This window comes from Pristiophorus japonicus, chromosome 16 (genome assembly GCF_044704955.1).
Source record: "Pristiophorus japonicus isolate sPriJap1 chromosome 16, sPriJap1.hap1, whole genome shotgun sequence".
Lineage (NCBI taxonomy): Eukaryota > Metazoa > Chordata > Chondrichthyes > Pristiophoridae > Pristiophorus > Pristiophorus japonicus.
In genome coordinates this window covers 114,882,039-114,903,026 of record NC_091992.1, presented here as the reverse complement: position 1 = coordinate 114,903,026, position 20,988 = coordinate 114,882,039, and the positions used below count along the sequence as shown (strand labels likewise).

Genomic DNA, 20,988 nt, shown 5'->3' with positions numbered 1-20,988 from the left:
GGAGGAGGAGGGGGGGTGGTAGGGAGAGGCTGAAGCTAGGGAGGCCCGAGGACTCCTTGAAGGGTCTGGGAAGTGCACTCCTGATCCTCCTGCCCGAATAGGAAAGTTTTAAAAACTTATCTTGGTCTCTTCTGGCCAGTTGGTTCCTACAGAATACAGCATGTGACTCTCCCTGTCATAGAAACATAGAAAATAGGTGCAGGAGTAGGCCATTCGGCCCTTCGAGCCTGCACCGCCATTCAATATCATGGCTGATCATTCCCTCAGTACCCCTTTCCTGCTTTCTCTCTATACCCCTTGATCCCCTTAGCTATAAGGGCCATATCGAACTCCCTCTTGAATATATCTAATGAACTGGCATTAACAACTCTCTGTGGCAGGGAATTCCACAGGTTAACAACTCTCTGAGTGAAGATGTTTCTCCTCATCTCAGTCCTAAATGGCCTACCCCTTATCCTTAGACTATGTCCCCTGGTTCTGGACTTCCCCAACATCAGGAACATTCTTCCTGCATCTAACCTGTCCAGCCCCGTCAGAATCTTATACGTTTCTATGAGATTCCCCTCTCATCCTTCTAAACTCCAGTGAATAAAGGCCCAGTTGATCCAGTCTCTCCTCATATGACAGTCCAGCCATCCTGGAATTAGTCTGGTGAACCTTCGCTACACTCCCTCAATAGCAAGAATATCCTTCCTCAGATTAGGAGACCAAAACTGAACACAATATTCCAGGTGAGGCCTCACTAAGGCCCTGTACAAATGCAGTAAGACTTCCCTGCTCCTATACTCAAATCCCCTAGCTATAAAGGGCAACATACCTTTTGCCTTCTTCACCGCCTGCTGTACCTGCATGTCCACTTTCAGTGACTGATGAACCATGACACCCAGGTCTCGTTGTACCTCCCCTTTTCCTAATCTGCCACCATTCAGATAATATTCTGCTGTGTTTTTGCCCCCAAAATGGATAACCTCACATTTATCCACATTATACTGCATCTGCCATGCATTTGCTCACTCACCTAACCTGTCCAAGTCACCCTGCAGCCTCTCAGCGTCCTCCTCACAGCTCACACTGCCACCCAGTTTAGTGTCATCCGAAAACTTGGAGATATTACACTCAATTCCTTCATCTAAATCGTTAATGTATATTGTAAAGAGCTGGGGTCCCAGCACTGAGCCCTGTGGCACTCCACTCGTCACTGCCTGTCATTCTGAAAAGGACCCGTTTATCCCGACTCTCTGCTTCCTGTCTGCCAACCAGTTCTCTATCCACGACAGTACATTACCCCCAATACCATGCGCTTGTGTGGGACCTTGTCAAAAGCCTTTTGAAAGTCCAAATACACCACATCCACTGGTTCTCCCTTGTCCACTCTACTAGTTACATCCTCACATCCTCAAAAAATTCCAGAAGATTCGTCAAGCATGATTTCTCTTTCATAAATCCATGCTGACTTGGTCTGATCCTGTCACTGCTTTCCAAATGCGCTGCTATTTCATCCTTAATGATTGATTCCAACATTTTCCCCACTACTGATGTCAGGCTTACAATTACCCGTTTTCTCTCTCCCTCCTTTTTTAAAAAGTGGTGTTACATTAGCTACCCTGCAGTCTATAGGAACTGATCCAGAGTTAATAGAATGTTGGAAAATGATCACCAATGCATCCACTATTTCTAGGGCCACTTCCTTAAGTATTCTGGGATGCAGACTATCAGGCCCTGGGGATTTATCGGCCTTCAATCCCATCAATTTCCCGAACACAATTTCCCACCTAATAAAGATATCCTTCAGTTCCTCCTTCTCACTAGACCCACTGTCCCCTAGTAAATTCAGAAGATTATTTGTGACTTCTTTCGTGAAGACAGAACCGAAGTATTGGTTCAATTGGTCTGCCATTTCTTTGTTCCCCATTATAAATTCACCTGAATCCGACTGCAAGGGACCTATGTTTGTCTTCACTAATCTTTTTCTCTTCACATATTTATAGAAGCTTTTGCAGTCCATTTTTATGTTCCCTGCAAGTTTCCTCTCGTACTCTATTTTCCCCCTTGTAATTAAACCCTTGGTCCTCCTCTGGTGAATTCTAAATTTCTCCCAGTCCTCAGGTTTGTTGCTTTTTCTAGCCAATTTATATGCCTCTTCCTTGGCTTTAACACTATCCTTAATTTCCCTTAATTAGCCATGGTTGAGCCACCTTCCCCGTTTTATTTTTACTCCAGATAGGGATGTACAATTGCTGAAGTTCATCCATGTGATCTTTAAATGTTTGCCATTGCTTATCCACCGTCAACCCTTTAAGTATCCTTTGCCAGTCTATTCTAGCCAATTCACGCCGAATACCGTCGAAGTTACCTTTCCTTAAGTTCAGGACCCTAGTTTCCGAATTAACTGTGTCACTCTCCATCTTAATAAAGAATTCTACCATATTATGGTCACTCTTCCCCAAGGGGCCTCGCACAACAAGATTGCTAATTAGTCCCTTCTCATTATACATCACCCAGTCTAGGATGCCCTACTCTCTAGTTGGTTCCTCGACATATTGGTCTAGAAAACCATCCCTAATACATGCCAGGAAATCCTCTTCCACCGCATTGTTACCAGTTTGGTTTGCCCAATCAATATGTAGATTAAAGTCGCCCATGATAACTGCTGTACCTTTATTGCACACATCCCTTATTTCTTGTTTGATGCTGTCCCCAGCCTCACTACTACTGTTTGGTGGTCTGTACACAACTCCCACTAGCGTTTTCTGCCCTTTGGAATTCCGCAGCTCCACCCATACCGATTCCACATCATCCAGGCTAATGTCCTTCCTTACTATTGCATTAATTTCCTCTTTAACCAGCAACGCCACCCCATCTCCTTTTCCTCTCTGCCTATCCTTCCTAAATGCTGAATACCCCTGGATGTTGAGTTCCCAGCCTTGGTCACCCTGGAGCCATGTCTCCGTGATGTCAATTACATCACATCCGTTAACTGCTGTCTGCGCAGTTAATTCGTCCACCTTATTCCGAATACTCCTCGCATTGAGGCACAGAGCCTTCAGGCTTGTCTTTTTAACATACTTTGCCCCTTTAGAATTTTGCTGTAATGTGGCCCTTTTTGTTTTTTGCCTTGGGTTTATCTGCCCTCCACTTTTACTATTCTCCTTTCTATCTTTTGCTTCTGCCTCCATTTTATTTCCCTCTGTCTCCCTGCATAGGTTCCCATCCCCCTGCCATGATCATCAAGTTATGCTGCCGTGCTGATGACATCACTGGCCACGACTTTGACATCTTAAGTAGGCCACCTGTCTGCTTTTGGTGGGGGTCTCGTCGAGGGGCTTAATCGTTGACGTAAATGTTATGGCTGCCAGGAATGGAGCAGGTTGAAGGCGGGATTTCTAATTTCAAGATTTTAACCCCTCGCCCGACACGTTCCTGCCTGTTGTTGAGGTGGGGGTTAAAATAGAAGCCTAAATTTCTAACTTTTGTAGAGCAGCAAATGCATTAGGTATCCAAGTATGTGCCTAAAATGATAGTTAATGCTCCAGTCAGACAGGAATGAAGCAATGCAAAAATCCGCTGGTCTTGAACCCAGAATGTAGCTATTGGTTTCAGACTGGTAGCTGCTGTGTAAATGGACCCTGTGAGAATTTGCTATGACAGAAATTTCTGCAATAGACTAACTTGCCAAATGATTCACACCAACTATGGGTGGTCTTGGAATCAGAGTGCAAAAAATAGGGGCTATGTAGGCTCTCAACTCGCAAGGGTTTAAGTTACCCAAGATAACCACCAAACCTATCCGTATTCTTAATGGTGCTAAATTAGGACAGATCATGCAGCTCATAAGGAAATTAATGCAGTTAAGCAAAAGTGTGGTTGGCAGTGGTCTTTCCAAAACCTTCAAATCCTATGGCAATTGCAAATGTATAATATATTAAAAATAGTAAGTGGCTTCAACAGTCGGTATTGTGCCTGCAAGGGAGGGTCACACTATGTTAACTTTTATGTACAGAGCGCTGGACTAATGTTATGCGATAGTCCCTTCCTGTCAATCGCAAGGAGGAAACAATATACAAAGAAAAAGAAGTGACATGCATTTCTATAGCACCTTTCATGACCTCAGGGCGTTCCAAAGCGCTTTACAACCAATGAAGTACTTTCCAAATGCAGTCACTGTTGTAAAGTAGGAAAAACAGCAGCCAATTTGTGCACATCAAGCTCTCACTAACAGCAATTAAATAAATGACCAGATCATCTGTTTTACGTGTTGGTTGAGGATAAATGTTTGCCAGGACACCAGGAGAACTCCCCTGTTCGTCTTCGAATAATGCTGTGGGATCTTTTACATCCACCTGAGAGAGCAGACTCGGTTTCACATCTCTGAAAGATGGCACCTCGAACACTAACACTCCCTCAGTACTGCACTGAAGTGTCAGCCTAGATTATGTGCTCAAGTTTCTGGAGTGGGCCTTGAACCACAACCTTCTGCCTCAAAAATAAAACAGGCACAACAAAGTCCAATTTCTACCCTAATATTTTTCCACAAGCATCCCAATTGTTAGTAAAAACATACATTTCGAATAATTTAATGATATGATGTATTCATGCATTTACATAAAAAAATTTTTTTTTAACAATATCTTGGGGTAGAGATCTAGATTGTTTACCTTTGCTTCAGTACTGTGTTAAAAACATTTATTTTAGACAGTCCTGGAACGCAAGTCAAACCTAATGAACTATATTACAGAAGTACAGAGTCAAAGGATGGCAGTGGTAGATTTTGCAGGTGAAATTTCGCAGGGAATAATTTATCAGATTTAAGGGTAAGAAGAATAACAATTGATCAAAAATTAACTGTTCGTGTATACTGTATGTTACTGTGAGCTGTAAGAGGATGTCAGCCAAATCATTAAATAAGAGTTTGTAGCAAGTTTTGACAACTTATTCTTTGTAATAGATTGTTTTTTAGATTAAAGAGGTCATCTGCCAGAATTCTTGGCTAATTTTGAATAGTTTATACACAAATAAATAAAGTATATGAAAGTTAACGTTGACCTTCGAATCCTGAGTTAAATTCCATTCAATGGGCATTGATAGGCTCCCCCACCATCTTTACTTTTTCTTTCTAATAGTTATCTAACTTTATTGCAGAGTTCTCATTACCGACGGTTCTACATCTGCAAAGAACTGCTGATTTAAAATTGATGAAACGGACCTGAAATTAAAGGCTGAATCTTAACTCCCAAAAACAGATGACTGGGGTCGGGTCAAAGATTAAAATTTAAAAAATCTAAAACAGGAACCCAACCAGCCTCGAACCCGCCCACTTCTGGTTTTAACAAAGGCTTGATGAGTGACCAAGCCGCCTCGCGTGAGCGGATTGGTCATTTAAATATTAAAATGCCTGCCTTCATTTTAACAGTCATTCTATTTTTAACTCATGTCGGCTGGGATTCCCAATCCTTGGGAAACCTGGCGGTGAGAAGGGCTGAATCCATGAGGGAAGTGTCTTTACAGCACAGCTTGTGGGCCAGGAGCAGCAGGAATGTTTTCTCCAGGCCCAACAAGTAAACCCCCCCCTCTACCCCGTGATTTGTCTGCTCCCCCTGACCACCATTGGACCCCCCAGACCACCATCGGACACCCCCGAACCACCATCGAAGCCCCTCAACTAGACCTACCTGCACACTTCTCAATTGCGGCCTTGTGCTGTAAGCTTCCCCACCTAACAGGCCTCTCGTCTGTCAATCAAGCTGCCTGTGGACGGGAAACCAGCAGAAACTTTTTTAAAGGAGTCCTGCAGTTTGAAAAACCCGTTCTTCCAAGTTACCCGACCTCAAAATAGCTCCCCCCGCATGGAACGTGCCTCCGGAATAAAATCCAGGCCTAGCTTTCCGTGGTTGTAAATGAGTATAAATATGGCCCACAGTCTAAGGTAACAAATAAATAAAAGGTACGAATCTTTCTTGGCCTCTTCTGGCTCTACTCTCGTTTGCTACCAGATTTCACTGGTGAATCCAGCACTGTTGCGATTGATATAGAAACAGGAAAATGCTATTTAGCCCCTCAAGCCTATTCCGCCATTCAACTAAATCATTGCTGATTTGTACCTCAACTCCATTTACTGGTCTTTGCTTCAATTCCCTTGATAATCTTACATAGAAACATAGAAAATAGGTGCAGGAGTAGGCCATTCGGCCCTTCGAGCCTGCACCACCATTCAATATGATCATTGCTGATCATGCACTTCAGTATCCCATTACCTAACAAAAATCTATCAATCTCAGTCTTGAAAATTCCAGTTGACTCAGTATCCATAGCCTTCTGTGAGCATTCCAGATTTCCACTACCCTTTGTGGGAAAAAAGTGTTTCCTGATTTCATTTCTAACTGACCTAGCTTGGATTCTAAGATTATGCCCCCCTGATCTGGATTCCCTCACCAGAGGAAATAGTTTCTCTGTATCTACCCTAATGAATTCCTCAATCATTTTAAATACCTTGATTAGATTACCCCTCAACTTTCTAAACTTATGCTAAGCTTATGCCACATGTCCTCATAATTTAACCCTTTAAGTTCTGGTATAATTCTGGGGAATCTGCACTCTACCCCTTCCAAGGCCATTATCTTCCCTGAAGTTCAGCACCCAATACTGTACTTCAGATGGTGTCTGAACAAGGCTCTGTACAACTGAAGCATTACATCCTCAATTTTGAATTCCAACCCTCTTGAGATAAAGGACAATATTCCATTAGCCCTTTTGATTACTTTTTGCATTAGCTTTTAGTTACTGGTGTACATGGATACCTAAATCCCTTTGCATCTTTGCAGCTCTTAGGCGCCATTTTTTGGCTTCCAAACGTTTTTTGGCGTGAAATATTCACTTTCCAACTTTCGCCAACATTTGGACGCCGATGCTGACCATGTGCAGCAGTTTAACATTTTTTTATGGACTTAATCGATGTTAACCATCCATGATTTTTGTCAGCGCAGCGCACACTGCCCAAAAGCCCCACAAAAAAAAACATACGTTAACTTAAGGAATCAGTGCGGCGCACAAAAGGACAGGAGCGAAGCAATAAGAATACAGAATAAAATATCTTTTTTTCCCCACAGGGAACACTTTTTGGAGCAAGGGAAGATTTCCCTGCTGCAATCCCGGGCCGAAAGGACTGCTCCCCCCCCCCCACCGCAGCTGGACCCGTTGCAATCCCAGGTTGAATGGCCCCCCGCTCAGTCCCACTCTCCCTGCGAGTTGAAGTTCGGGAGCGGTGGCCGCAGGTCCAGCGGGATGGAGGGGGGAATGGTGGCAGAAGATCCAGTTTGGGAGGGGGAAAGAGATGGCTGCGGGTCCAGCCAGGGGTTGCGGTAGCAGTAATCCAGCCGGGGGAGTAGCGGGGGAGCGGTTCCAGCAGGGGGCGGGGGGTGGTGGAGAGGTCCTTTGTGGCTCTTTTGGCAGCGGTGGGTAGCAGTACTTTCGGGGGAGCGGGCTTCAGCGTCTCTGGTTGCCCTGGCAACTTCAGCTTTTCGCGCATGCCCAGAGAGTTGTTAACGCAGACTTGAAGCTCCGCCCCCTCAGACTAACTTCGGACTAGCTGCACCAAATTCAAATATTTCTTTGACAAAAGTCCCAATTTCTTTTTCTGGTGCAAACGTACACAAAAAAATTGTACATTAACATGTGCGGGCGCCAAAAATCCAGCAAGTGAAAAATAAGGACCTATCTCTCACCATTAAGAAAATATTCCAGTTTTTCTTTCTTCTCATCTTTTAAAATTGTCTTGAGGACCTAACTGCATCATAGAATGACAAGTTAAATATTAACTTTGCCTTTCCCACAACCAAATAGTGAGGCGGCAAAGCACCGGAAATGGCCTGACCACCCTTTTAGCCACCTACCTGCTGCATTCCCACCCGGTGGGCTGGATTAAAGTTAGGCCTCAACATTTGCAGTTTTTTTCTTCTTTTACTAGATAAGTTCTATTCAACTATTAAGTAGTCCACCAGAGTCTCGTTTAACTTTAAAAGGTTACTGTTATGTCTTGAATAAAGAGTCAAACTAGATACTGCAAGCTCAAAGTAAGTGTGATCGTAGTCCTTTATTACAGATCTCAGAGTGCCTCTCCAGCCTGTGAGACCTCCTTATATATAGATGCTCCGAAGGGATTGTGGGATCCCTTGGGACTCCAGGGAATAAGCCCTCTGGTGGTTAGACATGGTAATTACAGGTTTACATACATAACACTCCCGCCCAAAGTCAATAGTGTAACTATTTACAATGTGATCTGGGGCCTTCCTTTCCCTGGTTGATCGTCTTGGTACAAATGCTGGTGTTCGTGAGGCGTTTGTTGGGCCTTCGCTGGGCTGCTGCGCAGCTGGGCTTGCTGGACTGCTGGGGGTGGTGAGCCTTGCTGGGCTGCTGTGAGTGATGGGTTCTGCTTCGTGGTCAACCGCTGGGTCGGTTGCCACTTGTGTGTGTGTAGGAGGGTCGAAAAAGGTAGCGTCTATTGTGGGTTGTTCCGGATAGTCCGTAAATCTGAGTTTGGTTTGGTCCAAGTGTTTTCTGCAGGTGAGTCCATTTGCGAGTTTTTACGCATACACCCTACTCCCCTCTTTGGCCAAAACAGTGCCAGCAATCCACTTGGGACCTTGTCCATAGTTCAACACAAATACAGGATCATTTACTTCAATTTCGCGTGACAAATTTGCGCGATCATGGTATGTATTCTGTTGAAGCCGCTTGCTCTCTACCTGTTCATGTAGATCAGGGTGGACTAACAAGAGCCTTGTCTTAAATGCCCTTTTCATGAGCAGTTCAGCGGGAGGGACCCCGGTGAACAAGTGGGTCTTGTGCAGTAACTAAGCAGGACTCATAGAAACATAGAAACATAGAAAATAGGTGCAGGAGCAGGCCATTCAGCCCTTCTAGCCTGCACCGCCATTCAATGAGTTCATGGCTGAACATGAAACTTCAGTACCCCCTTCCTGCTTTCTCGCCATAACCCTTGATCCCCCGAGTAGTAAGGACTTCATCTAACTCCCTTTTGAATATATTTAGTGAATTGGCCTCAACTACTTTCTGTGGTAGAGAATTCCACAGGTTCACCACTCTCTGGGTGAAGAAGTTTCTCCTCATCTCGGTCCTAAATGGCTTACCCCTTATCCTCAGACTGTGACCCCTGGTTCTGGACTTCCCCAACATTGGGAACATTCTTTCTGCATCTAACCTGTCTAAACCCGTCAGAATTTTAAACGTTTCTATGAGGTCCCCTCTCATTCTTCTGAACTCCAGTGAATACAATCCCAATTGATCCAATCTTTCTTGATAGGTCAGTCCCGCCATCCCGGGAATCAGTCTGGTGAACCTTCGCTGCACTCCCTCAATAGCAAGAATGTCCTTCCTCAAGTTAGGAGACCAAAACTGTACACAATACTCCAGGTGTGGCCTCACCAAGGCCCTGTACAACTGTAGCAACACCTCCCTGCCCCTGTATTCAAATCCCCTCGCTATGAAGGCCAACATGCCATTTGCTTTCTTAACCGCCTGCTGTACCTGCATGCCAACCTTCAATGACTGATGTACCATGACACCCAGGTCTCGTTGCACCTTCCCTTTTCCTAATCTGTCACCATTCAGATAATAGTCTGTCTCTCTGTTTTTACCACCAAAGTGGATAACCTCACATTTATCCACATTATACTTCATCTGCCATGCATTTGCCCACTCACCTAACCTATCCAAGTCACTCTGCAGCCTAATAGCATCCTCCTCGCAGCTCACACTGCCACCCAACTTAGTATCATCCGCAAATTTGGAGATACTGCATTTAATCCCCTCGTCTAAATCATTAATGTACAATGTAAACAGCTGGGGCCCCAGCACAGAACCTTGCGGCACTCCACTAGTCACTGCCTGCCATTCTGAAAAGTACCCGTTTACTCCTACTCTTTGCTTCCTGTCTGACAACCAGTTCTCAATCCACGTCAGCACACTACCCCCAATCCCATGTGCTTTAACTTTGCACATTAATCTCTTGTGTGGGACCTTGTCGAAAGCCTTCTGAAAGTCCAAATATACCACATCAACTGGTTCTCCCTTGTCCACTTTACTGGAAACATCCTCAAAAAATTCCAGAAGATTTGTCAAGCATGATTTCCCTTTCACAAATCCATGCTGACTTGGACCTATCATGTCACCATTTTCCAGATGCACTGCTATGACATCCTTAATAATTGATTCCATCACTTTACCCACTACTGAGGTCAGGCTGACCGGTCTATAATTCCCTGTTTTCTCTCTCCCTCCTTTTTTAAAAAGTGGGGTTACATTGGCTACCCTCCACTCCATAGGAACTGATCCAGAGTCAATGGAATGTTAGAAAATGACTGTCAATGCATCCGCTATTTCCAAGGCCACCTCCTTAAGTACTCTAGGATGCAGTCCATCAGGCCCTGGGGATTTATCGGCCTTCAATCCCATCAATTTCCCCAACACAATTTCCCGACTAATAAAGATTTCCCTCAGTTCCTCTTCCTTACTAGACCCTCTGACCCCTTTTATATCCGGAAGGTTGTTTGTATCCTCCTTAGTGAATACCGAACCAAAGTACTTGTTCAATTGATCCGCCATTTCTTTGTTCCCCGTTATGACTTCCCCTGATTCTGACTGCAGGGGACCTACGTTTGTCTTCACCAACCTTTTTCTCTTTACATACCTATAGAAACTTTTGCAATCCGCCTTAATGTTCCCTGCAAGCTTCTTCTCGTACTCCATTTTCCCTGTCCTAATCAAACCCTTTGTCCTCCTCTGCTGAGTTCTAAATTTCTCCCAGTCCCCAGGTTCGCTGCTATTTCTGGCCAATTTGTATGCCACTTCCTTGGCTTTAATACTATCCCTGATTTCCCTAGATAGCCACGGTTGAGCCACCTTCCCCTTTTTATTTTTACGCCAGACAGGAATGTACAATTGTTGTACTTCATCCATGCGGTCTCTAAATGTCTGCCATTGCCCATCCACAGTCAACCCCCTAAGTATCATTCGCCAATCTATCCTAGCCAATTCACGCCTCATACCTTCAAAGTTACCCTTCTTTAAGTTCTGGACCATGGTCTCTGAAATTACTGTTTCATTCTCCATCCTAATGCAGAATTCCACCATATTATGGTCACTCTTCCCCAAGGGGCCTCGCACAATGAGATTGCTAATTAATCCTCTCTCATTACACAACACCCAGTCTAAGATGGCCTCCCCCCTAGTTGGTTCCTCAACATATTGGTCTAGAAAACCATCCCTTATGCACTCCAGGAAATCCTCCTCCACCGTATTGCTTCCAGTTTGGCTAGCCCAATCTATGTGCATATTAAAGTCACCCATTATAACTGCTACACCTTTATTGCATGCACCCCTAATTTCCTGTTTGATGCCCTCCCCAACATCCCTATTACTGTTTGGAGGTCTGTACACAACTCCTACTAACGTTTTTTGCCCTTTGGTGTTCTGCAGCTCTACCCATATAGATTCCACATCATCCAAGCTAATGTCTTTCCTAACTATTGCATTAATCTCCTCTTTAACCAGCAATGCTACCCCACCTCCTTTTCGTTTTATTCTATCCTTCCTGAATGTTGAATACCCCTGAATGTTGAGTTCCCAGCCCTGATCATCCTGGAGCCACGTCTCCGTAATCCCAATCACATCATATTTGTTAACATCTATTTGCACAATTAATTCATCCACCTTATTGCGGATACTCCTTGCATTAAGACACAAAGCCTTCAGGCTTGTTTTATTAACACCCTTTGTCCTTTTAGAATTTTGCTGTACAGTGGCCCTTTTTGTTCTTTGCCTTGGGTTTCTCTGCCCTCCACTTTTCCTCATCTCCTTTCTGTCTTTTGCTTTTGGCTCCTTTTTGTTTCCCTCTGTCTCCCTGCATTGGTTCCCATCCCCCTGCCGGGATAAGCGAGTCTGCAGTGAGCCTTCAGTTACCCTTTTCAAGCTCTGCTTGATTGTTTGAACTGCTTGTTCTGCCTGACCGTTGGACGCCGGCTTAAACGGGGCAGACGTGACATGTTTGACCCCATTGCGGGTCATGAATTCCTTGAATTCGGCACTGGTAAAGCACGGCCCATTGTCACTTACAAGGACATCAGGCAGGCCGTGCATGGCAAACATGGCCCCTAGGCAGCGGACGTACTTACCGACATTATCACGCATTCAATCTATCTGGAATATGCATCTACAACCACTAAAACCATTTTTCCCAAGAATGGGCCTGAATAGTCGACATGAACCCTCGACCACGGTTTGGAATGCCAAGACCATAAATTTAGTGGCACCTCCCTGGGTGCATTGCTTAACTGGGAACATGTATTACATTTGTGCACACAGGACTCTAAATCTGCATCGATACCAGGCCACCACACGTGGGATCTGGCTATCGTTTTCATCATTATAATGTCTGGGTGGGTACAGTGGAGATCACTAATGAAAGTGTCCCTGCCCTTTTTTGGCACAATTACCCGATTACCCCACAGGAGGCAGTCTGCCTGTATAGACATTTCATTTTTGCACCGCTGGTATGGCTTTATTTCTTCCTGCATCTCTAACGGGACACAAGACCAACTCCCGTGGAGCACACAGTTTTTTTACTAAGGACAGTAAGGGGTCCTGGTTCTTCCAGGTTCTAATCAGTCGGGTGGTAACAGGTGATTGCTCACTCTCGAATGCTTCCATTACCATAACTAAATCTGCGGGCTGTGCCATCTCCACCTCAATGGTGGGCAATGGTAGCCTACTGAGAGCATCGGCACAGTTTTCTATGCTTGGCCTGTAGCGGATGGCATAGTTGTGAGTGGACAAAGCGCACAAAAAAAAAAAAAATGGTGGTGGGTGGGGAGGTTTGACCCATCCACCTCCACGGAGGTGTGTGGGGGACCTGACCCATCCACCTCCATGGCACGAACCTGGTATTGCAGTACTTCCAGGAACGGTGCAGTGGCTCTAGGCCTTTTGGCTAAGAGCATTGGCGCAGAGTGATCCTTGGCATGTGCAAGGTGACCTCTGGCGTTTGTGATTTGACAAAGAATTGGAACGATTGGCTACGAATTAAAAAAAAAAAATGATGAGAATCGCTTCTCGGCCTTTTGGCTAAGATCAAGTGTAGTACCGTTTCTGACCAGCCACCATGATCTCCGGGTGGTTTCTCCCTGGTCAGGAAGGTATATGCTTGCATTTTTGGAAACAGGAGGTGGGTGGGGAGGTTTGACCCATCCACCTCCACGGAGGTGTGTGGGGGACCTGACCCATCCACCTCCATGGCACGAACCTGGTATTGCAGTACTTCCAGGAACGGTGCAGTGGCTCTAGGCCTTTTGGCTAAGAGCATTGGCGCAGAGTGATCCTTGGCATGTGCAAGGTGACCTCTGGCATTTGTGATTTGACAAAGAATTGGAACGATTGGCTACGAATTAAAAAAAAATGATGAGAATCGCTTCCCGGCCTTTTGGCTAAGATCATGCGTAACTGACCTGACCAGCCACCATGACCTCCGGGTGGTTTCTCCCTGGTCAGGAAGGTATATGCTTGCTTTTTTGGAAACAGGAGGTGGGTGGGGTGGTTTGACCCATCCACCTCCACGGAGGTGTGTGGGGTGGCTTGACCCATCCACCTCCATGGCACGAACCTGGTATTGCAGTACTTCCAGGAACGGTGCAGTGGCTCTAGGCCTTTTGGCTAAGAGCATTGGCGCAGAGTGATCCTTGGCGTGTGCAAGGTGACCTCTGGCGTTTGTGATTTGACAAAGAATTGGAACGATTGGCTACGAATTTCAAAAAAAAAAAAAAAATGATGAGAATCGCTTCGCTTCTCGGCCTTTTGGCTAAGATCATGCGTAACTGACCTGACCAGCCACCATGACCTCCGGGTGGTTCTCCCTGGATCAGGAAGGTATATGCTTGCTTTTTTGGAAACAGGAGGTGGGTGGGGTGGCTTGACCCATCCACCTCCACGGAGGTGTGTGGGGGACCTGACCCATCCACCTCCATGGCACGAACCTGGTATTGCAGTACTTCCAGGAACGGTGCAGTGGCTCTAGGCCTTTTGGCTAAGAGCATTGGCGCAGAGTGATCCTTGGCGTGTGCAAGGTGACCTCTGGCGTTTGTGATTTGACAAAGAATTGGAACGATTGGCTAAGAATTTAAAAAAAAAATGATGAGAATCGCTTCTCAGCCTTTTGGCTGAGATCATGCGTGGCTGGCCTGGCGGGGGAGTGGCCACCGTGACCACCGGGTGGTTCTCCCTGGATCAGGAAGGTGTGTGCTTGCTTTTTTGGGGGCGGGAGGTGGGTGGGGTGGCTTGGCCCATCCGCCTCCACGGAGGTGTGTGGGGGACCTGGCCCGTCCACCTCCGTGGCGCGAGCCTGGTGTTGCGGTGCTTCCAGGAGCGGTGCGGTGGCTCTGGGCCTTTTGGCTAGGAGCGTTGGCGCAGAGTGATCCTTGGCGTGTGCAGGGTGACCTCTGGCGTTTGTGATTTGACGGGGAGTTGGAACGATTGGCTACGAATAAAAAATTTTAAAAAATGATGAGAATCGCTTCTCAGCCTTTTGGCTAAGATCATGCGTAACTGACCTGACAGGGGAGTAACCACCATAACCCCAAGGTGGTTCTCCCTGGATCAGGAAGGTATATGCTTGCTTTTTTGGAAATAGGTGGGTGGAGGGCTTGACCCATCCACCTCCACGAAGGTGTGTGGGGGGCCTGACCCATCCACCTCCATGGCACGAACCTGGTATTGCAGTACTTCCAGGAACGGTGCAGTGGCTCTAGGCCTTTTGGCTAAGAGCATTGGCGCAGAGTGATCCTTGATGTGTGCAAGGTGACCTCTGGCGTTTGTGATTTGACAAAGAATTGGAACGATTGGCCACGAATTTAAAAAAAAAAGAGAGTGCCCATCTCTGGATGCGGGCCGATGCATTCGTATTTATTCCCTTATTTTCAGAAAAGAGGTATATAAGCAGCTTATGGTCGGTTTCCAATTCAAATTTGAGCCCGAACAGATATTGATGCATTTTCTTTACCCTGTAAACACACGCTAACGCTTCTTTTTCAATCATACTGTAGGCCCTCTCGGCCTGAGACAGATTTCTGGATGCATAAGCAACCGGTTGCAATTTCCCAAATTCATTGGCTTGTTGCAAAACACACCCGACACCGTACGACGACGCATCACATGCTAGTACCAAACGTTTACATGGATCATACAACACAAGCAATTTGTTTGAATATAACAGCTTCCTAGCTTTCTCAAAGGCATTTTCTTGGCTTCTACCCCATACCCATTCATCTCCCTTACGCAGTAAAGAGTGCAGGGGTTCTAACAATTTGCTAAGACCCGGTAAGAAGTTACCAATATAGTTCAGGAGTCCTAGAAATGACTGCAGCTCTGTCACGTTCTGTAGTCTTGGTGCATTCTTGATTGCCTCCGTCTTCGAATCGGTGGGCCTGATGTCGTCCGCCGCGATTCTTCTCCCCAGGAACTCCACTTCAGGCGCCAGGAAAACGCACACGATTAAGCCAACTAAGAAACTTCTCCAGGTTCTACAGGTACTCGACGGTGTCCCGACCTGTAACCAAGATGTCGTCCTGGAAGACCACGGTACACGGGACCGACTTCAGCAAGCTTTCCATGTTCCTCTGGAATATCGCCGCGACCGATCGAATCCCAAACGGGCATCTGTTGTAAACAAAAAGACCTTTGTACGTGTTGCTGCAGGTGAGGCCTCTCGAGGATTCCTCTTGCGTTATGTGGGCTGAGGTCAAGTCCAGCTTCGTGAACATTTTCTCTCCCGCCAGTGTTGCAAATAGGTCGCCAAAATTCGATCGGCGAAATGATGCCCTCTCGTTGCAGCCTGTCCAGCTCGATCTCCACTCTATCATGTAAGGTACCGTTCTCGCCTTGTGGTGGATGGGTCGCGCTCCCAGAATCAAATGGATCTGCATTTTTGCTCCTTGGAACTTCCCGATGCCTGGTTCGAACAGCAAGGGGAATTTGCTTAGGATCTGGGCACATGAGGTGTCGTTGACGGATGAAAGCGCTCGGACGTCGTCCCAGTTCCAGCGTATCTCTCCCAGCCAGCTCCTGCTGAACAGCGTGGGCATCGCTCGGTACCTCCCAGAATGGTAAATCGTGCACCGCTCTATCGTAGGAGACCTTTACGATAGCACTGCCAATTACAGGAATCAGTTTCTTTGTGTATGTTCTAAGTTTGGTGCGAATGGGAGTCAGGACTGGCCTTGAAGCCTTGTTGCACCACAACTTATCGAAAGTCTTTTTGCTCATTATGAACTGACTTGCACCCATGTCCAGCTCCATGGACACCGGGAGTCCATTTACTTCAACCTTCAGCATTATCAGGGGACACTTTGTGACAAATGTGTGTACCCCATATACCTCTGCCTCCTCGGTCTGAGGCTCTGGTTCGTCATGATCCACCGTGGATCTGTTCTCCTCTGCGACACGGCGGTTAGCAAGATTAGCAGGGTTTGCAGCAGCTCGCCTGCACATACTTTGGCGATGTCCCATTGTTCCACAGCCCTTGCAAATGTATCCTTTGAAGCGGCATGAATGGAATCGATGATCAGCCCCGCAGCACCAACAAGGTGTTAATTGCCTTGTATTCACCATCCTTGATGGCGGACTCGGAGTCATCTGCGGACGTGCAGCTGCAGGTGTGTAATTCCTGCTATGTACATTTCGATTTGAAAACAAATTTACTTTGTTCACAGTATTTGCAGCAGCACGAGTGTGCTGGAAAATTTGTTTGGTATTGTCACTGGTGCCGATAAACGTCTGGGCTATCGCTATGGTTTTACTCAAGGTTGGGGTCTCTACAGTCAAAAGTTTGCGAAGTATTACCTCATGGCCAATGCCAAGTACAAAGAAGTCCCTGAGCATGTGCTCCAAGTGTCCTTCAAATTTGCAATGTCCTGTTAAGCGCCTAAACTCGGCGACGTAGCTCGCCATTTCCTGGCCTTCAGACATCTTGTACGTGTAGAACCGGTACCTCGCCATCAGAACGCTTTCCTTCAGGTTTAGATGCTCCCGGACCAGTGTGCACAACTCATCGTATGACTTGTCTGTGGCTTTTGTTGGAGCGATCAGGTTTTTCATGAGGCTATACGTTGATGCCCTGCAAACGGTGAGGAGGATCACCCTTCGTTTGGCAGCGTTCCCTTCTCCTTTGAGCTCGTTGGCCACGAAGTATTGGTCAGGTAGCTCCACGAAAGTTTCCCAATCACCTCCCTCCGAAAATTTCTCCAGGATGCCCACAGTTTTCTGCATTGTTGCGGTGGGGTTCGTCATCTGTATCTCGTCGCCAGTTGTTATGTCTTGAATAAAGAGTCAAACTAGATACTGCAAGCTCAAAGTAAGTGCAACCGTAGTCCTTTATTACAGATCTCAAGAGTGCCTCTCTCCAGCCTGTGAGGCCTCCTTATATACAGGTGCTTCCAAGGGATTGTGGGATCCCTTGGGACTCCATGGGATAAGGCCTCTGGTGATAATTACAGGTTTACATACATAACAGTTATCATTAGTGGTGGGGCAATGTTTTTATATTGTATTCAATGCCTACATTTCCAGTGTGAGACCACTTGTTCCAAGTGGATTCAGATAGATTGGCTGAAAACATTTCTTCCTATAGTTATCAGGGGATGTAATTTGGTCATTCTAACAAATAATGGCAACTTGAAATAGCTGCATCAGCAGTAATAGAATAGGAAAATCACACCAAATAGGATTGATCCAATTTTGATAGCTCTGGTTCCTGGGTGTGCTTTAGCAACTGAGCTGTCTAATTGTGGTACCAGGGCTTGTACAACTGCAAAAGCCTAGAACCAAATCACTAAATCTTTTGTTATTTTTCATACAATTGGTTCACAATTCTAATATCATTAAAGAGGGTACCAATATTTTATAATAGTGTGTAGACAACCATTCTGAATTGCTTCTTCAGTGTATCTAAAACATCTAATCATCTAGCAAATACAAACTCTGTCCACATAGAAGGGAACTAGGACTGTGTTTAACTGAATTGGATCAATTGAAAGAGTCATGAGGGGTTCCCAGCCTACTAAATGGAGCGGGTCGGAGCCAAATGCAATTCTACAAAATAACGCCACGGAAGGAGGCCATTTGGCAATGTCATGCCATTCCTCATAGTCATCCTCTACCGATGTAGCCCATCAATCCCTTACACTCATTCCATCACTCTCACTCAAAGTTCTAATTTTCCCTCCTTGCAGAAGAGAGCGCAGAACAGGGGAGAAAGAGAAAGAACCGGAGGTGCCCTCTGCTCAGCGTTATTTATTGTGGTTGGCAGCGTCAGCCTAGCTCCCATAAAACCAGCTCTGTGGCTGAATAAAAGTATTTGTTTTATCCTCTCCAATCTGACTCCTGTACCTAATTGTGTGTGCAAGAAAAATACATAGAAACATAGAAAATAGGTGCAGGAGTAGGCCATTCGGCCCTTCGAGCCTGCACCACTATTCAATAAGATCATGGCTGATCATTCCCTCAGTACCGCTTTCCTGCTTTCTCTCCATACCCCTTGATCCGTTTAGCCGTAAGGGCCATATCTAACTTCCTCTTGAATATATCCAACGAACTGGCATCAACAACTCTCCGCGGTCGGGAATTCCACAGGTTAACAACTCTTTGAGTGAAGAAGTTTCTCCTCATCTCAGTCCTAAATGGCTTACCCCTTATCCTTAGACTGTGTCCCCTGGTTCTGGACTGCCCCAACATCGGGAACATTCTTCCGACATCTAACCTGTCCAGTTCCATCAGAATTTTATATGTTTCTATGAGATCCCCTCGCATCCTTCTAAACTCCAATGAATAAAGGCCAGTCGATCCAGTCTCTCCTCATATGTCAGTCCAGCCATCCCAGGAATCAGTCTGGTGAACCTTCGCTGCACTCCCTCAATAGCAAGAACGTCCTTCCTCAGATTAGGAGACCAAAACTGAACACAATATTCCAGGTGAGGCCTCACTAAGGCCCTGTACAACTGCAGTAAGACCTCCCTGCTCCTATTCTCAAAACCACTAGCTATGAAGGCCAACATACTATTTGCCTTCTTCACCGCCTGCTGCACCTGCATGCCAACTTTCAATGACTGATGTACCATGACACCCAGGTCTCGTTGCATCTCCCCTTTTCCTAATCTGCCGCCATTCAGATAATATTCTGCCTTCATGCTTTTGCCCCCAAAGTGGATAACGTCACATTTATCCACATTATACTGCATCTGCCATGCATTTGCCCACCACAGAGTGATGACTGTTGGGAATTAAAGAGGACAAAAGTAAAACAGCTCCAGAAACAATAAAACTTAATATTTGTATGCAAATACTTGGTTTTGTAGCAAAATCTATAAGTGTCTTCTGTCTGTGACATATATATTTATTTTTAAGGATGTAATTTTTCTTCCTATTGTCCTCCAGGCTACAAAAACTATCTGTTATCAAGAGGACAGACAGTTGACCTACTCACTGGTCTCCACTAAAGCCACTTTGAACTGGTCACAAGGAGGCATGAGAGCGCAGCCTGGCGGACAACTATTGACTTGATTTTCCCTTGCTTCCAACAGCAGGTTGGTTAACCTCATTTCTAACTCAACAATGTGGAGAATTAAAGCTACATCCCACCATTTTGATACTGCACCACACATATTAGACATGTTCTTGGCATTATTTTAGCCCAGGTCATGGATAGTGTGGCTTATAGAATCATAGAATAGTATGGCATAGAAGGAAGCCATTCAGCTTATCGAGTCTGTGCCGGCTCTTACAAAGAACAATTCACCTAATCCCACTCCCCTGCTCTTTCCCCATATCTGTTGTGTCTTTGGATGCTCTGATAATGACTCCACGAGGCAATGTATTGCACTTGAATTGTAGTGACCGTAGTCCATTTAATATAACTCCAGAATGAGGATCACACATGGTGGCCTGCCTTTTATACTAAGCCTGGTACACCTGTACAGGTAACCTACAAGTCTCCCACTGCAGTGCCCTCTGGTGGCACACCTTAGTGACTATACAGTTGGTGTACAAGTTTCCCTATAGTAGTGCCCTCTGGTGGCACATCATATGTAATAGTACAAGCAGTAAACATGTCTGGATACATGGCAATATCGCTGCAAATTTTTCTGCTTCAAATATTTATCCAATTCCCTATCAGGTAGTGCATTCCAAATCCTAAACACTCATTGGGTAAAACGCTTTTCCTCGTGTCGCCTCTGGTTCTTTTGCCAATCACCTTAAATCTGTGTTCTCTCGTTATCGACACTTCAGCCATTGGAAACAGATTCTCTTTATTTACTCTGTCTAAATCCTTCATGATTTTAGACACCACTATCAAATCTCCTCTAAGCCTCTCTGCTCCAAGGAGAATAACCCCAGCTTCTCTAGTCTATCCATTAAACTATATTCCCTCATCCCTGAGTTCTAGTATATCTCTTCTGTACCCTCTCCAAAGCCTTCATGTCTTCCTAAAGTGTGGTGCCCAGAATTGGACACAATACTCCAGCTGGGACCGAACTAGTGTTTTATATAGGATTAACAAAACTTCCTGGCTTTTGTACTCTATGCCTCTATTTATAAAGCCCAGGACCCCACCATGCTTCACTAATTGCTTTGCACAAGGATATTCAGGTTTCTCTGTTCTTCCACCCCCTTTAAAATTGTACCATTTAGTGTGCGTGGTCTCTCTTCATTCTTGTCATCTGTAAATTTCAAAATTGTGCCCTGTACACCCAAGTCCAAGTCATTAATGTACATCTAAAAACAGCAGTAGCCCTAATACTATACCGCCGTTCAGTCCAAAAAACAGCCATTCACCACAACTCTCTGTTTTCTATCCCTTAGCCAATTTTATATCCATGCTGCTACTGCTCCTTTTATCCCATGGGCTTCAATTTTGCTAACAAGCCTATTATGTGG

The 20,988-nt window shown here is 45.6% G+C and overlaps 1 protein-coding gene and 4 pseudogenes across 12 annotated transcripts in view; 4 read left to right on the top strand and 1 right to left on the bottom strand.

Moving 5' to 3' along the window:
* Positions 1-20,988, bottom strand: part of LOC139226742 (arylsulfatase G-like) — a 244,584-nt gene that overhangs the window by 18,852 nt on the left and 204,744 nt on the right. The window lies entirely within an intron of this gene.
* Positions 13,115-13,349, top strand: LOC139227233 (U2 spliceosomal RNA; annotated as a pseudogene).
* On the top strand, positions 13,474-13,706 carry LOC139227263 (U2 spliceosomal RNA; annotated as a pseudogene).
* LOC139227258 (U2 spliceosomal RNA) lies at positions 13,845-14,076 on the top strand (annotated as a pseudogene).
* On the top strand, positions 14,572-14,806 carry LOC139227319 (U2 spliceosomal RNA; annotated as a pseudogene).